This window comes from Myotis nattereri, assembly GCF_964212035.1.
Source record: "Myotis nattereri genome assembly, chromosome: 15".
NCBI classification, from domain to species: domain Eukaryota; kingdom Metazoa; phylum Chordata; class Mammalia; order Chiroptera; family Vespertilionidae; genus Myotis; species Myotis nattereri.
This window is the reverse complement of record NC_138090.1, coordinates 57,631,890-57,641,551: the sequence shown is the minus strand read 5'-3', so window position 1 is coordinate 57,641,551 and position 9,662 is coordinate 57,631,890. Positions and strand designations below refer to the sequence as shown.

General features: G+C 50.6%; 1 long non-coding RNA gene across 1 annotated transcript; it reads left to right on the top strand.

Moving 5' to 3' along the window:
* The first annotated feature begins 901 nt into the window (after window positions 1–901).
* Window positions 902–8,638, top strand: LOC308530567. Its single transcript, XR_013996864.1, has 4 exons — window positions 902–1,284; window positions 1,802–1,885; window positions 3,105–3,207; window positions 8,401–8,638. It is a non-coding gene; the product is annotated as an uncharacterized lncRNA (long non-coding RNA).
* Window positions 8,639–9,662: the final 1,024 nt, after the last annotated feature.

Here is a 9,662-nt window from a genome sequence, read left to right as displayed (position 1 = left end):
GGGCGCAGCGCTCCTCGCCTTCTCCCTCGAACTCAGGTTTACACTTTCCCATCTTCTCCAGACGGAGCGATTGCCTCAGGGCAGAGAGGATTCCACGGGAAGGGAAGGGAGCTCACAGGCCCCGGAGCGTGAGGAAGCCTCTCTGAGTTAGGGTTAGGGTTAGGGTCGGGGGCAAGCAGAATAGGGCGAATTGGGTGGTTTCTCTCCAGTTCTCAAGCATTTCCCGATCTCCCTAGAGATTTCCTGTTGGGCGGCCATGAGGGGCCAGCAGTCCTTCCTGGAGCGGCTTCCAGGGTCTTGGTTAGAAATCCCGGGGCAGAAGGTCCATCTGGGTGCCGACTCCCCAGGTGAGAAACGGTCCTGGAGGCGGAGGAAGCTCCCGGCCTGAGTCCAGTCACCAGCTGCCACAGGCACCTGCTACCTGATTCCCCACCGTTCAGGGCTCACTGCATCCCGGCCGCCCAGCGGATGCTGCAGGAGGGAATTCAAGCAGCTGAATGTTTATTTTTTAATATTATAGACTGGACGGCTTAAACAACTGAAATTCATCTTCTCACAGTCTTTTTAAAAATATATATATTTTACTGATTTTTTTGCAGAGAGGAAGGGAGAGGGAGAGAGAGTTGGAAACATCGATCAGCTGCCTCCTGCACACCCCCTACTGGGATGTGCCCGCAACCAAGGTACATGCCCTTGACCGGAATCGAACCCGGGACCCTTCAGTCCGCAGACCGACACTCTATCCAGTGAGCCCATCCGGCCAGGGCAGTTGTATTTTATTTTTAAAATATATTTCCATTGATTTCAGATGGGTCCAGGTCTGCCTTGTGAACACGCGGCTAAGGAGGCAGCAAAGGGTGGGGTGTGGGGTGCGCCCAGGAGGGAGAACCTGGGGAAAGTTGGGGAGACAGGAGGGGCCAGGCCTGGGACCAAAACCAGATGGAAGAGGAGTATCCCAGGAGGCAGGGGCAGGGCCTTGCTCTGCCTCCACCGTGGTCCGTCCCGTCCTCGTTCCTGCCCCCCGACCCCTCCCCTCTCAGCCTCCCATTGGCTGGCCCGGTTCCGTGGAGGGACTCCGCGTGGCAACCTGGGCTGACCTCACACTGGTGGCTCCAAGGCAGAACCAGAGGCCGGGCAGGGAGCCTGGCTCCAGTGGAACGGCGCCTTTCGCCCGCAGGATAAGAGACGACGGTGCTGGAGTGATGGGCCAGCCTCCGCGTTCCTTCGCCCTCCTAATTTTGTTTTTAATGGGATGGCCGCTGCGTGTGTGCTTGCCTGATGCAGGTGAGTTCAGGCCTAGTTGGAAAAATGACAGGCCTTTTAAAATATATGTGGTTTTTTTTTATTTATTTCAGAGAAGAAGGAAGGGGTGTGGGGGGGAGAGAGAGAGAAGCATCCAGGATGAGAGAGAATCATGGATCGGCTGCCTCCTGCACTTGCCCTACGGGGGATCGAGCCCGCAGCCTGGGCGTGTGCCCTGACCCAGAATGAACCGTGACCTCCTGGTTCATAGAGTCGACTCTCTCAACCAGCCGGGTATTTTTCCGTTTTGAGGGGAGTGGAGGGGAGTGGAGGAGACAGAGAAACATCGATGCGAGTCAGACACATCTATTGGTTGCCTCCCGCATTGAGCCTGCAACCTGGGCATGTGTCCTTGACTGGAATCGAACCCGGGACCCTTCAGTCCTTAGGCCGGCGCTCTATCCACTGAGCTGCACCGGCCAGGGCTCTCCTCTTGCACCTTTGTTCAGTCTGTACAAACAGTGCTTCTCTGTGTGTGTGTGTTGCTTTTTGTTTCCAGGTGATAGGAAGGGTGACATACCTGAGCCGGTAAAGGACGTCTCGTCGCGTGCGCCGGCCCCCAGCACCAGCACCTGGGATGCAGGTGGGTGGCACGGCCCCGGGCTGCCCTGTGGGGTCCTTTCCTCCCAGCACGAGCCCCCCTGGGCCCATCAGGGCAGCCCTGAGCTGTAAACAAGGCCACTGTGCTGGGGTTCGGGCGACGGTGGTGGCAGGTGCGGCCGCCCTGGAAAAGCAGCCTGGCCAGTGTGGCTCAGGGATGCACGTCTCCACAGAGCAAGGGGGCAGGTGGGAGGGGAGCCCGCAATGACGTGGAAATTCAGATTATCCCTGTTCACACAGGCTGGGCAATCTCGCCTCCTTATTTTATTTTATTTTTATTTTTATTTTATTTATAAATAGTTTTTTATTGTTGATGGTATTACAGATGCCTCCCATTTCCCCCCTCCTCCCAGCCACTATCCACCCCCAGGGTTTCATCACCCTATTGCCTGTGTCCATGGGCTGTGCATATAAGCATATACGTTCTTTGGTTTATCTCTTCTCGTGCCCCCACCCTCACATCAAGGTATGTTAGTCTGTTCCCTCCCTACCTGCTTCCGGTCTTACCCTATTGGTCAATTCATGTTGTTTATTCTATTCCACAGGTGAGTGAGATCATGTGATAGGCCTCCGTATTTTAAAACGCTATTTTAAAAAATATATATATATTTCTATTGATTTCAGAGAGGAAGGGAGAAGGAGAGGGAAACATCCATGATGAGAGAATCATTGACCCGCTGCCTCCTGCACACCCCACACTGGGGATCCAGCCGTTAACCCGGGCCTGTGCCCTGACCGGGAATCGAACCATGACTTCCTGGTTCATAGGTTGACGCTCAACCACTGAGCCACACCGGCCGGACTAATATGCTTTTTTTTTTTTTTTTAAATCTATTTTATTGATTTTTCACAGAGAGGAAGGGAGAGAGATAGAGAGTTAGAAACATCGATGAGAGAGGAACATCGATCAGCTGCCTCCTGCACATCTCCCACTGGGGATTGTGCCCGCAACCCAGGTACATGCCCCTGACTGGAATCGAACCTGGGACCTTTCAGTCCGCAGGCCGACGCTCTATCCACTGAGCCAAACCGGTTTCGGCAATATGCTATTTTTTTATGTATTTCTGACTGTATCTCCCGTTCCCCTTTGTGACAGCAGTATGACTGACTACTATATAACCGACAGGCACAGCGGCAGTGAAATTAGATGAGAACGTCTTTTCTCTCCCTTTTAGTGCGAACGTCTTTTCTCTCCCTTTTAGTGCCCAGTCCGCGTCGACGTGCTCTTGTTCGAGTGGTGACCATCGCGTGCGCGGCCTTGAGCACGGCCTTGGTCTGCGGGGTCGCCGTTTCCTACGTGCTATAGTAAGTCCTTGTTAGTAGCATTGCCAGCCTTAAGCCGGACACACATTACCTGGGTCATTATTTGGTGGTGGTGATGATGACCATGATGATAATGTTTTTAAAAATATATATATTTTATTGATTTTTTTACAGAGAGGAAGGGAGAGGGATAGAGAGTTAGAGACATCAATGGGAGAGAAACATCGATCAGCTGCCTCCTGCACACCCCCCACTGGGGATGTGCCCGCAGCCAAGGTATATGCCCTTGACCGAACTCGAACCCGGGACCCTTCAGTCCGCAGGCCGATGCTCCAAGCCGGCCAGGGCTGATGACAATTCTTATAATCACTAAATTATCACCTTCATACATTCCAAGGCTAGTGTTTTCAGAATATGGATTATGACATCAGTGGGTGGTGGGTGAGAAGAGAAAAAGAAAGAAAGAAACAGAACCAAATGTAATTTATTTAGAAGAATAGACTCTGTTAAAAAGCATTCCTTGTATTGAAGTAAGTAAAAATGAATGAACACACACAAAGGCGTACTCCGTCTCCTTTTGGACTCGGCTCCCTCACGGGCTGTCACGGCTGGATCCTGTTTTTTTAGAATATATTTGTATTGATTTCAGAGCAGAAGGGAGAGAGAGAGACACTCTACCCACTGGGCCAATCCAGCTGGGGCCCAACCCTTTTTTTTTATTACTGATTTCAGAGAGAAAGAAGAGGGAGAGAGCCATAGAAACATCCATGATAGAGAATCATCGATTGGCCGCCTCCTGCACGCCCCCTATTGAGGATCAAGCCCGCAACCCAGGCTTGTGCCCTTGACCGGAATCGAACCTGGGACCCTTCAGTCTGCAGGCCAACGCTCTATCCACTGAGCCAAAGTGGCTAAGCCTTTAAAGCAATAATTTAAAAAAATATATATTAATTAATGTCCCCCAAATCCACGATGAACAAAATAGCAACCGTTTTTTCATTGAGTACTTAAATCAAGATGCTTCCTTTTATAAAAATTGTATTTATTTTTTTGTATTTCTTGATTTTAGACAGAGGAAGGGAGAGAGAAGAATATCAGTTTGTTGTTCCACTTATTAATGCATTTGTTGGTTGTTTCTTGCATGTGCCTTGACTGGGGTTGTACCCTCAACCTTGCTGTAGCGGGGGGACACTCGAACCAACGGAGCTACCCAGCCAGGGACCAAGCATCAACCCTTTCAGCACGGGATCAGCAATGGTGCTGGGACAAGCCATACTGTAGACTGACCCAAAGGAAAAATCTGTAATACCTGTAATGTCTTTATTTCATATGTTGGTGTTTTGTTCATCGTGGGATTCTTGGCATTTATTTTTCTTTTGTACGATATTACATTAAGATGTTACCCTGACCGATTTGGCCCAGTGAATAGAGCGTCAGCCTGTGGACTGAAGGGTCCCAGGTTCGATTCCCGTCAAGGGCATGTATCTTGGTTGTGGGCACAACCCCGGTGGGGGGTGTGCAGGAGGCAGCTGATCGATGTTTCGCTCTCATTGATGTTTCTAACTCTATCCCTCTCCCTTCCTCTCTGTAAAAAAAAAAAAAAATCAATCAAAATATTTTTTTTTTTAAAAAAAGATGTTACCTATGTAACCCTAGTGGTTTGGCTCAGTGGATACAGCGTCAGCTGCAGACCAAAGGGTCCCAGGTTTGATTCCGGTCGAGGGCATGGACCTCGGTTGCAGGGTCCTCCCTGGCCCGGGCCCTGATTGGGGCACGTGCAGGAGGCAACCCATCGATGTGTTTCTGTCACATGGATGTTTCTCTCTCTCTTTCCCTCTCTTTCATTCTCTCTCAAAATCAATGGAAAAATACCCTCAGGTGAGGATTAAAAAAAAACAGCACCACAAACACAAAAAGATGTTATTATTATTTCTAATATATTCTTATTGATTTCAGAGAGGAAGGGAGAGGGAGAGATAGAAACATCACTGATGAGAGAGAGAAACTTCGATGGGCGGCCTCCTGAATGCCCCCCAGTGGGGATGGAGCCCGCAACCTGGGCATGTGCCCTGGACTGGAATAGAACCTGGGACCCTTTGGTCTACAGGCCGACGCTCTATCCACTGAGCCAAACCAGCGAGGGCGAGATATTATTTATATTGATGAAGGAGTTTGGAACCTAAGGTGATTGCCTCACACGCCCAAGGGGCGGGCTCCATCCCCAGTAGGGGGCATGCAGGCGGCAGCCGATCCATGATTCTCTCTCATCCTGGATGTTTCTCTCTCTCTCTCCCTCTCCCTTCCTCTCTGAGATCAATTTAAAATATATATATAACGTGAAAATCAGTAAGAATATTTGGGGGATGGGAAACAAAACTAGCCCCAAACTTCTCTAATCCACATGGGCATTCTCAGTGACGCCTTTCCTGCTGTCGGCACACAGTTAAGGTCTGTGACCACGTTGATCCCGCCGTATCGTTCTGCCTCCCTCTCCCACCCACCAACTCGTACTGGGGACTCTTCAGTCAAAAAGTCACATGATGAAGACATGACGGGTCCTGGCCCGTGTGGCTCTGTTGGTTGCGTGTCACCCTGTGCACCCAAGCGTTGCTGGTTTGACTCCTGGTCAGGGCTCATGTCCAAGTTGCCATCTGGATTCCCCAGCGTGGAGCCTGCAGGATGCAGGAGGCGGCCGATCGATGCTTTGTTCCCACGTCCGTGTTTCTCTTTCCCTTTCCCTTCCTCTCTTTCTAAAAATCAGTAAGAAGCCCGGCCCTCGTGGCTCAGTGGCTGAGCGTCGACCTATCAACCAGGAGGTCACGGTTCGATTCCCGGTCAGGGCACCTGCCCAGCTCACAGGCTCCATCCCCAATGCAGGGAGGGCGGGCAGGCGGCAGCCGATCCATGATTCTCTCTCATCTTTGATGTTTCTATCTCTCCCTCTCCCTTCCCCTCTGAGATCAATTAAAATATTATCTAAAGTGAAAATCAGTAAGAATATTTGGGGGTGGAAACAAAACTAGCCCAAATTTATTAACGTTCCCCCCCCCCCCCAAAAAAAAAAGACACGAGGACATGTTGTGGGCGCTGTGCTCCCGAATTCACCTGTGTTACTCTCCAGTCGACTGGGACAGGATGAGGAGAGGGAACAGCTTGCCGCGCTTTATGAAAATATCGAGATACCACTGTCCGGAGACGAAGAGGAGGCCTTCAGGGCCGGGCGCCCCGGCGAGGCTGGGTATCTGCTTTCGGGGAACGAGAAGGAGCTGGCGGAGTTCATTAATTCAGGTAGGAGCCGACCCGCTCATCTGGGCAGATCCGCCGTCACAGGAGAGCTGAGCTGGCCATGAGGGCTTGGTTTTCTTTTCTTTAAAAAAAAAAAATTTTTTTTTTTCTTGATTTCAGAGAGGGAGAGAGATGTAGAAACATCACTGATGAGAGAGAATCCTTGATTGGCTGCCTCCTGCACGCCCCCTACTGGGGATCGAGCTCACACCCCTTTGGTCCTGTGCCCTGACCGGGAATCGAACCCGGGACCCTTCAGTCTGCAGGCCGATGCTCTGCCCACTGAGCCACACCGGCCAGGGCGATGGTTGGTTTTCAAAGGCCAATCAAAGTGGGAAGTGATGGAGTTTGAGGGAAGGAAGGTGAATCTCGACAGCCCCACCCACAGACACGACCTGCTCCCGTCCCGTTGTTCGCGCGGCAAACCCCTGTGTGGCTGCTTGGCTTCCTTCGCGAGGACGTTCCGAGGGTTGAAAACAGACATTAGGAAACGGCCCTTTTCCCAGAACAGACGTTTCCTTACAGATACTGATGAGAGTGACATGACTCTCACGCTGAGAACACGGACAAGCGGACGTCCCGCCTTCACCGGGGGCCTCAGCCCGACGTGAAGCCAGGACCCAGGCCCAGAAGCAGAGGCCACTGCCCCAGGCTCAAAGACCCCTGTCAGCTCCGCCCGTCTCGCCTGCCAGCCCCTGGGCGGAGCGGGCCCCATACACGGGCATAGAAGCCTGACTGGGTAGACGCTCTGACATTCTTCGATACTTGCTTTGAAAAATTCCTAGCCCCGGCCTGTGTGTCTCAGTGGATAGAGCATCGGCCTGTGGACTGAAGGGTCCCGGGTTCGATTCCGGTCAAGGGCACATGCCCCGATTGTGGGCTCGATCCCAGAGGGGGGTGTGCAGGAGGCGGCCGATCCATGATTCTCTGCCATCACTGATGTTTCTATCTCTCTCTCCCTCTCCTTTCCTCTCTGAAATCAATACAAATATATGTAAAAATATTCCTAGAGCACAGGTCTGTAGAGAAGGCATTATCTCGTTCAGTTTTATTAACCACACCCTGGATGGGGCGCCTCCCTGACTGCCCTGGACACAGACAATCCTAAAGAGGCTGCCAGGCCCGGGGAGTGATAACATGCTCACCAGGCAGACAGCCCTCGTCAGCCTTCAGAAGATAATTTTTCAGTGTCTTTTCATTACAGTGAAGTATACATTTCCTACATTCTCTCTTTCCTGGCCATTTATAAAGACTGAGTACAGCCAAAACCGGTTTGGCTCAGTGGATAGAGCATCGGCCTGTGGACTTTGAAGGGTCCCGGGTTTGATTCTGGCCAAGGGCACATGCTTGGGTTGCGGGCTCGATCCCCAGTGTGGGGTGTGCAGGAGGCAGCTGATCAATGATTCTCTCTCATCACTGATGTTTCTATCTCTCTCTCCCTCTCCCTTCCTGTCTAAAGTTAATTAAGAAAAAAAAAATATATATATATATATAAATAAAAGGACTGTGTACAAACTCACAGATACAGACAAGGGTTATGTTGGTTACCAGTCAGGAAAGGGATTGGGGGAAGTAGAAGAGGTATAGGGGGGATCAGCGGTGATGGGAGGAGACGACGTACGGTGGTCAGCACATAATACAAGATACAGATGATGTATTATAGAATCGTATACCTGAAACCTATATAATTGTGCTAACAAACCTATATAATTGTGCTAACTAATGTTACCCCACTAAATTCAATGGAAAAAAAAATACTGCTTGAATACGGAAAATGGGACAATAATTTAAACTTTCAAATTGTCACCGTCCTTATCAAATCACATGCATTATGTCCTAAAAATCCCACCATTCACACCTTTATTTTTCCATCCTTTTTTCATGGGCCCTTTTCCTTCCTTTCTATTCCTCCGTTATTTGTAACTTAACAACACTATGCCTCTATTTTAGCCATTAGATCAAAAAGAAGACAGCATCTCGAAGAAGCAGGATTGGAGAGCGCGCAAAAGCAGTAAAGGAAGCACAACGCTGAATGCTGGGCCCCTTGCAAATGTGGGAAACCGTGAAAGCCAGTGAGAGAGCCACAGGCCGCACTATCCCGTGTGGGGAGCACAGGGTGGGACGTCAGCCTGAGGACATGCGGACCCTCAGGGAAGAAAACTAGAAATAAATAACACAATATAAATCCACAACATAGTTGTCCGTGCCTCTTAGCTCTCATGGTTCACGAATAATTATAGTGTAACAGGAAAGAGGAAAATCCAACTTCGTAAGAATGAACGAGAAATTGTCTGCATTTTCTTTCCTTGCTCCTAACCAGAAATACAAGGAATTTCTTTGGGGAACCTCCCAGACCATGCTGGGGAGCTCCTTTCCCTAAACCGTACGTTCCCACTGATACCTGTCAATTCTAGTAGCTTGTCTTTACAAGAGGAGCCTGAGAATGTCAACTGGGTACCAGAATAAGGAGTCGAGGGGCGGGGTGGGGTCGGGGGGGAGGACCTAATTCTTTGTGGGTTGTTTTATTTTATTTGATTTTTAAAAATACATTTTTATTGATTTTTTACAGAGAGGAAGGGAGAGGGATAGAGAGTTAGAAACATTGATGAGAGAGAAACATCGATCAGCCGCCTCCTGCACATCCCCCACCGGGGATGTGCCCACAACCCAGGTACATGCCCTTGACCGGAATCGAACCTGGGACCCTTCAGTCCGCAGGCTGACACTCTATCCACTGAACCACACCGGTTAGGGCGGATTTTTTAATTTTTGTTAAATCCTATGCGAGGGTATTTTTCCATCGAGCCAAACCAGCTAGGGCCAAAAATGTTACTTTCTGTAACTTGACCGGGATCGAACCCGGGACCCTTCAGTCCGCAGGCTGACGCTCTATCCTCTGAGCCAAACCGGCCGGGCTGACACGTGAGTGTGTGACCAGAAAGGAGGCTTCATCGTTCCAGCTCCTGGGAGTTTGGGATCCTGTGAACTGCACCTGGTGGTTTGAAAACAAGTGTGTCCTGCTGACATGAAGAAGTGACCAGCTCCCGTCGGGCTCCCACACTGTGTGTCTCAGAGGGGATCGCGTGACGGCTCAGGGGACACGGCTGCCGCTCCAGGTCTGGCCTCGACTCTGTGGCCGCCCAAATGTGTCGCCCGAACCCCACGATCTCGTGTGCGTTTAGGCATCGACCTGTGGAGGGGGCGGTGGTGGT